The sequence below is a fragment of the Bradysia coprophila genome, unplaced genomic scaffold (genome assembly GCF_014529535.1).
Source record: "Bradysia coprophila strain Holo2 unplaced genomic scaffold, BU_Bcop_v1 contig_219, whole genome shotgun sequence".
Classification (NCBI taxonomy): Eukaryota; Metazoa; Arthropoda; class Insecta; order Diptera; family Sciaridae; genus Bradysia; species Bradysia coprophila.
In genome coordinates, this window is record NW_023503481.1 from 171,092 (window position 1) to 186,193 (window position 15,102).

Here is a 15,102-nt window from a genome sequence, read left to right on the forward strand (position 1 = left end):
CGTAATCCCCCCGTTGCGATTTTCTTCCAGTGGTGAACAGTTAGTGACTTTCGAATTGTCGTTTGATTTTTTGTGGTCATAAAAGCTTGTTTTGTTTGGATCGAATATGAATATGGTCCATTTACTGAGACGGTCTCTGCTGTTTAATTGGAATTAATTTTCCTTCATTGATTTGTTGATAGTATACTTACAACAGGAGACTTACTAGAGCAGTTTCTCTCTCAAGTTGAGTCAAGCAGTAACAAAATTTTTCGGAACTTCCATTTGATTCTGCATGTAGCATCAAAAATTTACAACGTTCTCTGACAGACCTTTATTTAAGAGAAAATTCTTGATAAATCTTAAAATTCTCGAAATGAATTTGGGCCAATTTTCAGGAATTTTCCCAAAAAGACTGACTGCTACCGTGTCACCAAATTCTACATTCAACGGAAAGGGGTGGTTCAATGGTTACGCTACTAACCTTCCACCAAAATGATCCGGGTTCGATTCCCGTGTCAGACAATTGCACATCGAACTTTTCTAGCGATTAAATCGCATTGATAACGCCGTAAAATTCACTCAAGCTTCGTAATTTGGGTAGTTGCATTGTGTTTGGTGCAAATTTTGCACACTGAATGACTCGTATGGCGTTTAACCCACACAGAGAAAAAAGTCGGATTAAATGTTTAATCTTTGGAAAGATTACGAACATTTTAAATTTCTCTAAAGATTTCATTTCAATCTTTTTTCAAAGATTACAAAAATTAAATCTTTCAATAGATTACGTTTTGGGTTAAAATGGCTAAAATTGATAGTAGCAGTGAGAAGTGAAGTTAAATATAGAAATTTTTGCCACGAAATTTTTTTTTTCAAAGAACGTTGTTATGGTACCTAGAGTTTATGATTAGAATCTAGTAGATGGTAAATGTGTAATTTTTTGTCATATGTTAGCGATTCAAAGTAAAACTAAAAACTAGAAATGTTTGAGACTTTTTTTTGCTTTTCTTTAGGAATATTGATTTTTGAGTTGAATCGTTGAAAAATTAAATAAATTCTTCCATGCAAATTGGTCCGTTATACTTCTTAATCAATTGTACAATTAAATATGGGGCGCAAAATATCGTTTTATTATAATATTTTCCTACTTTTCAATACTTTTTCCAGGCCCAACTTCCTTATCGTTGATTATCCAGATTTATGAAATATAATAATTATTTATTAAATAATTAAAAAAATGAAGAAAAAAAAATGTTGCCTTCGATTAGGATTTGAACTCGTTTACTATGATGGTTACCTCAGTTGGTACAAAGGTTTCGTTCAGAAGATTATTTTTTAATCTTTGAAAGATTAAAATCTCCGTAACAACGGTTCGAAATTAATCTTGCTAAGATTAAGAACCCAATAGCTCAATGGTAAAGTACAGGACTGGAGATACGGAGGTACCGAGGTGAAAGAGTTCAAATCCTGATCAAAGTAAGTAAAAAAAAAAACATTTAATTTCAACTAAACAAATAAAATTCCCAATTTCAGAATAAATAAAACAAGTAAATCTGATTCAATATTCAAATAAATGTTGAAAACAAATTTTTAATTTCAAAATAAAAAAAAATTGTAATCTCTTAGAAGATTTCGATCGAATCCATTGACAGATTATTTTCGAAAGATTAAATGCAAGTAATCTTTCGAAAAATTAGATTTCAATCCAAAAATAAATTTGGTCCTATATGTAATCCGAAAAAGTTTTAAATCTAATCCAGGATTTCTCTCTGTGCAAATACGACGAATTTCTGTGCATATGTCTAGCCTACATTTAGGCGAGATATCAAATAAACACCTAACTTTTCTCATAGATTTTCTAGAGAAACGCTACATTCCGCGACGAATTCTTCTTTTTAATTTTCAGCTTCGAATTGGATTTGAAATAAAAATTTTGATGTGCACGGGTGAGACACGAACTTACAACCTTCAACTTGCCGGGCTGATGCTCTAACCCATTGCGCTACCGTAGCTAATCTCATAGATTGTTTGCATATTTCGAGGCGTGATACAGAAGTCACGTAAGGCCTTGCGTTAGACCGATGTACCAGACTGCACTTAGAACTGTGCGCCGGCCACGCCAGCCGATTTTAGGCTCAGCCGGTAGCCGCCGCCGATACATTCTCAGCCGCCATTAGCCGACGTTTGGTCGGCGGCTATATCGGCTGAAATCCTCATCAAAGTTTGTTGAAGAAATGGTCGAAAAACATTCAGGTCATTCAGCCAGACAGACGTAGATCAGAAAATGAGGGCGACCGTGATATTCACTATATCACTTGCTGGTAATTTAAAGGTCGACAATATCCGATTTTTTGGAAGAACTATGCTAAGGAAATGCCGACACTTTTAATGTTGGCAAAAAGAATACTGTCTAATCCGATGACTAGTATCATTGCTGGATTAGTAGAAAGTCGAGCCTTTTGCTAAGCAATGTAAGAAAATCGCTTAAAAAATCCGTTATACGTGCCGGTACCACATCAGTGAACTTATCCACTGTGAAATAGTGAAATCTCCAAACAGGTCAAGTTCAGGTTCGAAGCTGAATTCCATTTAGGTCTAAACATTCCCTTCTACATCACTAAGATGTACAACAAAGAGCAACCTTCTTCTACAAACTACACTTTCTTTGAAATTTCTTTCGACGAACTTCAATAAATTGAGTTTTTGAAAATTTTTGGATCTTTAATTCAGTTATATCGATTTAGCCGCCGCCGCCGAATTTTTTGACGTAGCCGGTTGCCGATACCCACCGGTGTCAAATTAGCCGCCGCTCATCGGCTGAGACCGGCGCATAGTTCTAACTGCACTTGTTATTTGTCCTGAAAAGGCTTTTAGTGAGGTCTCTAAACGAACGAACAAATCAAAATCAATTCAAAAGAAAAAATCAAAAGAAACTTGGGTATCTCAGCAATGCTAGGATAACATTTTGGTTTTTTCTATTTTGATACACTTTCTGTGGTTCGGCACTAAATTTTTGGCGAGCAATTTTATGTCCATTTGTTTGGGAGGCCATTAAAATTGTTCGGCGAAAACTTGCAAGATTTCTGACACATGCATTCCCCGTTGAATGATGTTTTAAAATCATTGATTTCACCATATTACTTTACTTTTCAGGACTGCCGGTTTATGAAAATCTCCTTCTAAGACTTTATTGGGAAATGAAACTACGGGATGTCTCTCAACAGTCACTTTGCTTCTTACCGGAAAACTTCCATTGAGAAAAACCAATTCACAACACTACTGAAATGGGGGACCTTTAGTCTTCAAGTGACTCTAATTATCGTTTGTGTAACCTCTTCAATTCGATTAAAATTTAGATCTACAGCTCAGGACTTATTGACGTCAATTACATTTGGATAAAGCCGAGGATAAAGCTCAGATGATCGATGTCGTTTCACATTGTCAGTACTGGAAAGTAGTAGAGTGGTACAGGCTTCCCCATTAAAGATTCCTTGTTCATCGATATTAACATGAAGGACATACCGCAACTAGTAGTTGCATTTCGTTGCAGCTCAGGACGAACTACATTTGAATATAGTATTTATTCGATATACCTTTCCATTTCCACACATTTCCTGTTAATTTACTACCAATAATTTTAATTGAAAACCACGGCCCAATTCGTATCAACTCGAAATTCTTTTTTGTACTCAACGTTCTCGACTCCACAAACAGAATAACAAACCCACAACATTAAAAACGATTTTTTTTTCTTTCTTTCTCTTTGACTTTGATGTTTTCGGATTTTATTTCATTACATCGAATGGTATAAACTACAACTCGAGATATTTCGACTTTAAGAAGATTTATTGTATGCTTGCCTCTGGCATTTTCTGTGCTCAGTGTTCGACTTTATAGACAAAATATTTTTTTCAAAGAGAGTTTAAAAATAGATTTAATCGTACATCGGGCTCGGGTATACCATAAAATCGTATTTTGTTTAAAATTGCTCGAGCATATTATTACCGTTTATCAATCAAAATATCTAGCAAAAATAATATTCAACAGAAAAACGAAGTTTTTTTTTTGTAAATAGATTAGGTACCGAGCGCGTGAAGTAATTTTTCTTCGTAAATAATGATTGAGTAGCAATCGGACTTTCTCTGAAATAACATCAAAGTGGATGATTTCATTAACTAATTTTACTGCATCGCAAATCTATTACTTCTGTCGATTGAACTATTTCGTGTGTTGGACAAAAAATCTATCTCTTCTGGCTCCGTTGATAAAATCAGCAGCATTTTGCAATAACCATGTTTAAAGACATTTTTTAAATGGTAGAAACTTGGATATTACAAAATGATGGCCAAATTTAGTATTTCATGCATGAGGAGTGATACCAGATGGTGGACTCGTAAGAAGCAATGAATGTACGGCCGATTTTTCTTAAGAGTCATATCGCCAAGACATCAGGCGATTGGGGAACAAGCGGTCTTCGAATTTAATGAGTGACAGCTCGTTTTATTCGTTTTCGAAAAGCGTTCAAAAGTAAAGACATGTCATAACTCAAAAAAAAATTTTTTTAAATTGTTGTAATGTTGTACGAATGTCGGCCTTGGAAAGACCTACAGGTAGAGTATATACACTGCTTGATGGGAGTACATCCACAAGAGTTATGACTAAAAATATAGAGAATGTTCGGAGAGTTCGCCTTCCCTGCAGCTTCGAAGTTTCACGGAACTGAGTATATGGTATTGTAGCTGGCCTCACCCACTAATAGTGGGCCACTATCGTTCCACATATAAATGAGCCCAGTAATTTTGTGCTGTAAGCCTACAGAAGTCTTAGAAAAAAAGTTGGTGCCAAAATGTAGATTTTTTCCTTCTTCTGGCGGCCCAACTGTTGGAACAGCGTCTGGAACGGTGTATCGACAGTCATTTTTTATCGTCTCCTATTTTACCTTATCAATAGAAAAACGCTTCAGAATCACCTGATATGACTCTTAAACGTATTCATTCTTTATGTCAAAATAATATGAAAATGAGTGCATTTGAATCCGTTCTTAAAATAGTTATGTGTAAGGTTATGAGAGAACAGGTTCAGACTAAGGTCAAGGTAGATCACGAAGGTGGTGACATCAAAATTTCTCTGTGGGCCAACTAGGTTTGACAATGTCTGCATGACATTTATTTCTGCTAATTGACTTTTCAGACAATTTGTAATGAGTGCGTTTCACAAATTTTGATTTTGGACTTTGGTTATATGTTCGATCACTATTTGGGGGAGAAGGGATGGAAAACATTTTATTGGGTGTTAGGAAGGAATGCAAACAATCGTCCCATGTGAACGAGCCGAAAGAAGGAGCTTACTGGAAATTTTTATTTTGACAAGTTTGACATTTGCGGAAAACAACCCCGCGGAAATGAGTCTTCGCCGAGTGGCAAATATTCATAGAAAATCCTTTGCAGTCAAAAGTTCTTAATCCTTAAAAAATCTTTCAAAATTTTACCAAAGAAAATCCTCAAATTTATAGAAAATTCTTTAAAAGGCACAAGAGAATCAAATCAAAAGAACAAAATCCTTTGAAAATCCATCCAGAATAAGATAGGGAAATCCTTTACAATCCTCAGAAATCATCAGAGAATTGTCTTTTTGAAAATACTTTAAGAGGTTCCGAGCGTAGGCTGAAATTGTAGCCTACATTTGTGCGTTTCGAAATTTTTGATCGCTGATATCTTTTTACGAGAGCCCTTTTTGAAAAATGTACGACCACATTTTCGAGTAAAAATATGTCAGCTTTGAATAAAAAATAAAATTGTCTGTGAAAGTTTCATGTGCGTTGTGAAAACTGTACCGATGCCCCAAATTTGCATCAAAGGTACACTTTTCTCAAAACACATGGAACTTTCACAGACAATTTTATTTTTTATTCAAAGCTGACATATTTTTACTCGAAAATGTGGTCGTACATTTTTCAAAAAGGGCTCTCGTAAAAAGATATCAGCGATCAAAAATTTCGAAACGCACAAATGTAGGCTACAATTTCAGCCTACGCTCGGAAGCTCTTAACGAAATTTACAAATATCTGCTCCTCGGTTTTAACTTTAGTGTCATTGAAGGAAAATGACTTTCCAAGGGGTGCAGCAAGTAATAGAATATAGTGTGGTGTGTGTCCCGTGTCCAGGGTAATAGGGTAAGCTTACTCTTTGCATTGTATTGGTGAAACTAGATGCTTAACACTCAGATTATCCAAAATTCAAATTGCTAACGTATTCAACTCTGATTCTCTGACTATACTCACACTACAACTGGAGGTAGTGCCTCATGGAAATTCTCGAAATTCTAAGACTTTCTTAAAATTCCCGAAATTCTTGAAAATTCTCTCTTTCGCTCTAGACCGTCACGACAAAGTAAATTTGTACAGCCAATTAACTTCGTCGATTTGACAAATTTGAAGTTTCAATTTGACTACACACACAGGCGATTTAACAACACTATTTCCAGCAGCAGCACCACCATTCGATGCTTAACAAAAAAAAAAAAAAAGATTTTCAATCAAAATTCGAATGCATCAGACGTGTACCATCATTGCCTTAAATATTTACATTTCATACAAACTGACGACAGGAAAGATGTATCAGGTTTCCATTCGTAAACGAAAATACAAGAAAAATTTGTCTTATAGGTACACACAGTGCCATATTAACATGAGATCTTGCACACATTACGGTCTTCCTATTTAAATTTGTGGAATACAGAGAAGACGAAAAAAAAATGCGCTCAATTATACACATCAACCATAAAACGTCTATATAAATGCGTGTTTTCAATGTTTCCATTCCTAACGAGGTACCTACATCATATTTTTTTTATACTACCAAAGTGCTGTATGCTTCAAGTCCAGCCCAAGATTTCAGATTTGTTTGTGTGTTGACTCATTTTTTTGTGTATTTTTTTATGTCTTATGTTTATAGTTTTTCGTGTTTACAGTCAGAAGCTAAATTCGTATTTAAATAATGTGTTTGTGTAGAATGGTACGTACATGTACTACCGAAACGTTGAATGTCAATTTCTTGTTGTATGCAACTCTGTGGTGCATTAAATATTTAGTTTAGAACACGAGTTGAACTCTTGTCTTGGAGCAATGCATTTTACTTTCTGGATAGGATGTGGGGCATTGATTTGAAAAGATTTGGGTAATTCGAACGCAGCCGAAATAAATGCTAGAAATATTGCGTTGCAGTTGAAATGATTAGGCTGATTAGCTTAGTTCCCTTGACTGAAAGTCAGGGTCTAACGGTCGAAAATGGGTAAAAATGAGGGTCCGTAACCCAAAAAACATTTTTTGAAAAAATGAAAATGAGGGTCCGTATGAGGGTATTGTGATGCCTTCCAACTTCCTTTTATTAGTGAAAATTATCATTTTGGTTTCATTTGGATTAATGCTTAACTCGTTTTTATCACACCAGCTAGAGATTTTATTAAGAACCGATTGGAGAACATCGCAGAGCGTAGGAAGAAATTTGCCTTTAAGAACTGTGGCAAGGTCATCTAAAAAACCTTCGGTTCGAACATCACCCTGTGGACTGCCTTTCGTTACCGTAATCAGGATGGTCGATGATCCATACTGAACACGCACTATTCTCCTTCGTAACATGAAGTAGATCCATTCCGCAACACCTAAGTCAATACCAAATTTGTGGCAGGCATCGCAGGCATTTAGAATAGCTCTGAACGTGACATGGTTGAAAGCGCCTGACACGTCTATAAAACAGCCAATAGCAAACTCCTTGTACCGGAGAGCATCCTCGGCACTAGAGACTACGTTATGAAGTGCATTTTCCCAGGATTTGCCTGGTTGATATGCATGTTGTTTGGCATGAATAGGTTTTAAGATGAGCGGTCCATCTCTGACGTATCTATCGATCAGCTTTTCTAACGTTTTGAGACAAAACAATGTTAGGTTGATTGGCCTAAAACTACTAGCTTTAGAATAATCAATTGTACCGGGTTTAGGGGTAAATGCTACCCTAACTCCTCTCCAATTCTTAGTAATATACTTTAGGCTAAGCGAGGCTATGAAAATGACGCGTAGTTTGTTAATAATTAGGGGAATCGCTTTTTGCAGTAGCGCTGGAAATATTCCGTCTGGTCCAGGAGATTTAAATGGCGCAAAAGAATTGATGGCCCAGTTAATTCTGTCGTTCGTTGTAATGCTATTAATAAGGAGCTCATCAATAGGAGCGTCTGTGATTCCGACGTCTAGAGTTGGACTACTATCACCATGAACGATGCAATCTGGGAAGTGGGTAGTAATAAGGTGCTTATATGTCTTATCAAGTGATTCAGTGAAATTGCCTGATGGAAGTTGTAAGGAACCGACTAATTGGGTTGGATCCTTAGAGAGGATTTTATACATTTTTGCCGAGTCTCTTAAGCCGTCAATAGATGAACACTGTTTCTTCCAACCAATTCTATTCTTCTTCTTCAATACGGATTTATACTTCCTTTGAAGGTCATACAAAAAAATTTGGAAGGCAAAAATTATGCTTTTTCATATTGAATGGGCGACTGAAGTTTTGACAAGTTATTTTTAATCGACATAAAACATTATTCCAAACAAAAAATTGTTTCACGGTATGTCTCTAAAATGCACTGATCTTTTTATAAGTTCGTCTAAACTTTAAAACGTACAGAAAATTACAAATTGGCGGCCCTATATTTTTGATTTTACACTGTTTTTAGATATTCTTTTGATCAGAATTCTCGATACCCATGTAAATCTTGCTGCAGAACACTTTCCACATACTTATTTTCATCGAGACTGGAAACGGCTTCCGGGACATTTTAGGCAGCTGACAAAATTGGGTCGATTTTGGGTCGTACTTTGTAAACAAAATTAATTTAATAAAAAAATCTGTGCATTTTAGTGGCATACCGTAGAACAATTTTTTGCTTAGAATAACGTTCTGCGTCGAATTGGTCAAAACTTCAATCCCCCATTCCTCAAAGTAATTTAAAATTATCAAAAATTCTACCGTTTCTAACGTTCCTCCGTACAGCTTTGAACTTAATATGGACATACAAGCAAAAATATTCCTGCACTTTGAAAGATCTTGAAAGACTGCACCGGAGCCCACCAAAAAAATTCGAAAAAATTGGTCTAGGTCCCTAGGTTCACTCACTGAAAATTGCAAAAATTTTTATGTAAGAGAAGAGCCTCAAAGTTCAGTGAGTGGACGCCTAGGACCTTTACTTTTTGTCGTCAATGGTGAACTTTGCTGCACTTTTTCAAAATTTCAAAAATTGACCTCGATTTTGGCCCCGAAGCATTTCTCTCACCTAGACAGCAAACTTGAAGTACTGAAGGTTGAATTTGAGAGGTACCGGACTCAGTACAAAGAGTGTTATTACGAAGACTTGTTCAGGGAATGCGATGATTCCAGGCGCATGTGGAAGAATATAAACGGTCTATTGGGTAGATCGAAACGTAAAAAGCAAACGGTTTCTCTGAGGAGTAATGGATCGGCCATTAGTGAAAGCTTGGTATCTCGATATTTTAACGAGTTTTTCGCGAAGGTGGGTGAAGATTTAGCCGATAGTATTCCGGCGACTGATCAAGATGATCTAAATGAGTTTAACACTTTGACGGATAATCCGTTGTCCATTTTTTTGACCCTGTGACTGACGATGAAATCGTGGCGATTATTGCCAAGATGGAAGTAGACAAGGCTCCAGGACACGATGGGATATCGGTTGGTTCCTTAAAGTGTTGTTCGTCCGCGATTGCACCATTTTTGTGCGATATATTCAATCTCTGTTTATTCTATGGCAAGTATCCTGACGGGCTTAAGGTTGCCTTGGTCGTGCCTGCTTATAAAAAGGGTTTGGAAGATGAAGTAGGAAACTATCGACCAATTTCGCTGCTACCAGCGGTTAATAAGATTTTAGAAATTGTCATTCAACGCGCTCTCACTCGCTTCCTCAAGAGTTGCAACTTTTTCAATGTACGCCAGTATGGATTTAGGGATGGGAGCGGTACGCACACTGCTTTGTTTGAGCTGATCAATGTGATTAATAAGGACATTGATGATAAGAAGGTGGTCTCTGGACTGTTTATAGACCTGTCCAAAGCGTTAGACACAGTTTTCCACAAGCTGCTTCTCATCAAGTTAGAGCGTGCTGGGGTGAGGGGTGTTGCACACGATTTGATCAGAAGCTATCTGACCGATAGAAAGCAGTGCACGGTGTGTAATGGAGTCACTAGTCCGTTGGTTGATGTGACGATCGGTGTTCCGCAAGGTGGCGTCCTGTCACCATTGCTTTTTGTAGTGTTCATTAACGATTTTTTCAAGCTGCCGATCCATTCCACTCCCTTCGGATTTGCCGACGATACGAATATGTTCGTCTCTTCTGCAGTCGTCGCTCAAAACGTTTCCGATCTATCCGAAGACTTGCGGGTTGTTGCTGAGTATTTCCGTTTGAACAAGCTTACTCTCAACCTGAATAAGACGAAGCTGGTTCACTTTCGCAAGCCTCATGTGAAGGTTGACGGTCAGCCAGTTTTAACCTTTAACGGCGTTGAGATTAATGTTTTTTCCTCGGTCAAATGTGTCGGCTTGACTCTTGATCAGTTTGTGAGTTGGGACGATCACATTTCCAATTTGTGTTCGATTGTGTCCAAGCGAATTGGAGTACTTAAGCGTCTTCGCTTCTTGCCTAAAAAGATCCTTCGCCTGATATACTTTTCTACTGTTCATTGCCATTTGACGTATTGTGTTGGCGTGTGGGGTTCTGCCAAAAAGTCATTGATTGAAAGGCTTCACGGTTTGCACAAGAGAGCGCTAAAAGCCACCCACCGATTGCCATTGAGGTACCCAACTGAGCGTCTTTTTGGCGAGCAATTTCCGAATGTATTAACGGTACAGCGTATGTACGAATACGCGGTCTGCAAATTCGTTTTTTGTTGCATCAATGATCTGAAACATCACTCGCTGCAGTTCTCGGACAATCTTAATTGCTACCAAACAAGGTATTCATACTTGCTGAAGAAACCTAAGATTTCGTCGAACTATGGTAAACGTTGCCTGCTTTATTCTGGTCCGACTCTATTTAATGGCCTTCCGCCAACGATCAGAAATTCACTTACCCTCAATCAATTTTGTCGTTCGTTGAAAGCGTATTTACTGACGCGACTCAATTCTAATTAAAGTAAATCAGCTGTAAACGAAAATCACGATCGAATAAAGAGCAAATATCACTTCTATCTGTTTAAGAATTTAATATGAAGATTTAAGATACAACCATCACCTCATGGTACTTTTCGCCTTGCTAGCTGTCCTTGTTGTCTAGATTTATATCAACTTTATTAATTTGATTTTATGTTAAACTGTTGTAGCTCCTTAGAATTGTAACGCATACTGGAGCTACGCTGTGTGTTTAATGTTAGAAGTTTTTTCTTGGAAATAAATGAAATTGAAATTGAAATTGAAATTGAAATTGAAAATAACTATTTCCAAATTCTAATAATTTTTTCCGCATCACTGCCTCTAGCTTCAGAGACACCAGCTTGAGGGATTTGAGCAATAAAATAAAGATGCGGTGACACTTTGGTGGTAATTATTATCAAATTACTGAACCATTCATTGTTATGCCAGTTCTGTGAAAATTTGGTTATGTGTAACAAGTTAGTCAGAAAAAGAAAACTAAAACTTGTCCGAATATGAACGCATTTAATTAAATCATTTAAATTTTAAATAATTTACACAACAGTCAAGGGATCTGACCCACCCATACCGGTGGGACCTAGTGGTTAAAGGTGGTTAAATAAAGGAGCGTTCATAAAGGACGTCAGTATTTTTTCCGCGTTTTTCGATACCACCTCCTTCCAATTTATATACAAATAACTCACTTTTGTATGATGGAGTGTCTCTTTTCATAGACCTGCCCTCTCCGAAGACGTTTTCAACAAAATTAATCATAATCGTAGCCATTTCTCCCTCCAATCAAATGACTAACAAGTTGATCGCCACTCATTTGAGAATAGTTCTAACGTCACGTGGAAAATAACGTTGGTATGTAAATCGCTCTAATGTCGAGAGCTAACAGTCAAATCTCAGTCAGCTGGAAAGCCAAATTGGTGTAAAAACTTAGGCTTACTATCGGTTGAGGTCAACCTGAAACAATCAAGTTGAATCAAGTAAAATCAACATTTTGAACTTATATCAGCGACCCGTGATATGAGTCGTGCAATCAGAGACGTGATAGTTATTTTCGCCCATTTTGTAACATTTATTCATTCAAAATTATTTTAAAATTGGTTCTTTTGACAGTTTTGAAGTGAAACGTTGAGGTCGGGTCAGGTACAAGTCAATTTCCTTGTCAATTGAGCTTGACCTAAACTGTCGTAAGCTTTAGATAAGATTAAGATATTTGTGATTCGACACCACAAATGGAGAATTTCTAAAGTCTGTCGTTCTACTTCTTAGGCACTTCCAACTTGTCAGTCACGGCAATAATTTTATTTTTGATTTTCCCTCCGATCGACCACTTCATAGTCAAAAATATCTTCAATTAACTTCAGTCGCTTTCCCCGTCCATCAGTTTTATCATGCAGAACAGCGTTGCCAGTTTGACGTATCGAAATTGCCAATTATTGTTTGTGAACAGGACTTTTCAGTAAATTTGAGATTTCAAATCCGTGTCGAAGATCAAGGATTTTGCGGTGAGTTCGCGCCGTATCAGTAGTTATTGGTTTTGGCTTCGTACAGTATTCTCCTCCAATCCGAACTTTTCCGCGCAAACGTTATCCAATCGCACATTCTTAGTGCTTCCGGATTCGATTCAATTTCATCCTTCCATCTCACTTTTGGTCTTCCTGGTTTCTGATTACCAATCAGGATTTAGCAGTATCAGGGCAACACGCTGGTGGAAAAACCTACCTTTTTGGCGAGCTAAGCTCGCAGGAAATTTTTTTGAGCCAATGTAAAACAAGCGGAAAGTAATTAGGGTCACTTTTATTCATAAAACCGGGAAGTAATTAGACGAAGCCGAATCTTCGTTTTTGTATCTAATCTATAAACGAGAAGTCAACCCACATTTCAGTATTACGAACATGAACGCAAAGAATATTTTTCCTGTTATCCAAATTCGCTGTACTTCCCGGTAGCCGGTAAAATTTGACAAAATTTCCCGGTGAATCATCAACTTTCCAGCAGATCGACAAGTCCTTTGCAAACTTCCGGGCTTTGGATTTCCCGGAATCTTAGATAACGCAGATAATTATTTTTCGCAACCCTACCGAACCGACCCCTATCACATAATCGTAATCATTGAAGTCATTTTAAATCCAAGCGTTGAAATTCAGCTGAAATTCGTATAACTTGAGTGTTGATTGGGGATGTGACAAAAATATTTTATAAAAGACAAGTTTTACCTCAGCTTTGGTGTCCAAATTTGAAATTTGCTTCAAGTTCGTTCATAATATCCGACCTGTGCTTTTTTGAAGCTTTCAGTAAATACAACTACAATCAAGGTCACAGAGACTTGCAACTATATCAAGACAAGAAATTTCTGTTTCTTGTTGTTGTAAGTAGCGACGACTAGAACCTACTAACTCTTCTACAAATTTTTCATAAATATGAATGTCCGATTGTTGGACTGTTGGACACTTTTTTGTGAAATAACCTCGATTAAGTTACTGAACAAGGGTTATGAACAATAGGCTTCGCACAGAGGCTGTTCTGCGGAATATACGCAAAGTTTAATTTGAGACATTTGTTTGTATCACGTTCACAAAAGCAAGGCATATACATGGTGTTCCCCTGTTCCGATACATTGTAAGAACAACCCCCTAATAGATAAATTGAAACTTTTGACAATTTTCCTACACAAAAATTTCGCCTGTCCGCATCTCCTAATGCTACATGTTCTCTTAGAGCTACCAATGAAAACGTTTACCGCATACAGACTGAAACTCGGCGCGTCTAATGATAGATATCTCTGATATGTGTGAGGTGATACCACAACCGTTACTATTCACTATTGTTAATAGTATTAATTGCTGAAGGAGGTGCATGACACTAGCATGCTGAAGAACTAGATCGTCAGTCGGGCTGTATATGTCCGTCTTATTTCCCGACCAATTTTTTTTATTTATGAAGATTGATATATTTCGACCAAAGCAATGTTCTTATTTTAAACCGTTTAAATCAGGAAATCCTGACTTTATTAACAAGCGGGAAGTTTTCTTAGTTTTTTGGCTCGCGGGAAGAAAAAAGGTTTTTCCACCAGCGGGGCAACACTTTCCTTAGGGGCCATTCACAAAGTGCGCACGCTAAAAATGATGAATTTTAGACCCCCCCTCCCCCCTTGCACGCAAAAATACATGAATTTTTTTTTTGAAAATGTATTGAGCACACGCTTTTGGCTGACTCACCCTCCCCCCTTATGAGCGTGCGTACTTTGTGAATGGCCCCTTAGTCGATTGATTTTGATGAATTTGACTACCACACCACCGACTCTTTGACCACAGACCACAGCTCATGGCTAAACCTTCTTCGACATCCACTTTCACTCCTCCAAATATTGATCGGAGAATTCTCCTTTCAAAACACCAAAAGTGTCTGTTCATGTTCAATGTTCATCTCTTGGGCCATGTATCAAGCTTCTATGTTTCCACTGGTCGTACATACTACTGCTGTGTACACTGTACAATTCACACTTTAACGTTGCGGTTACGGCCCTGTCTATTATAGTTTCACTGTTATTGCGTCATTTTGATTTGATTTGTTCGTTTAAAGACCTCACTCGCAGCCTTTTACGTCCAACAAGTGCAGTCTACGCCTCAAAGTATGGAGGAAAGTTAGATTCTAATTGATATCTCGCCTAAATGTAGGCTAGACATATCCATACATGAATACAAACTAATCGTATTTGGGTTAAGTCATAAGCGGCATTCAGTGTGTACATCTTTGCAGCCACCAAACCCACTGCAACTACTCAAATTATGAAGCTTGAAGCTTGAGCAATGCGATATAATAGCTAGAAAAATTGCATGAGAGCCCGGATCATTTTGAATGAAGGCTAGTACGCAATCACTGAGCCATCCTGTCCACTACAGTACAAGTGTCATCTCACATAAAA

At 37.4% G+C, this 15,102-nt stretch overlaps 1 protein-coding gene across 2 annotated transcripts in view; it reads left to right on the top strand.

Moving 5' to 3' along the window:
- LOC119075526 (low-density lipoprotein receptor-related protein 6) overlaps positions 1-15,102 on the top strand; it is a 41,255-nt gene that overhangs the window by 5,889 nt on the left and 20,264 nt on the right. The window lies entirely within an intron of this gene.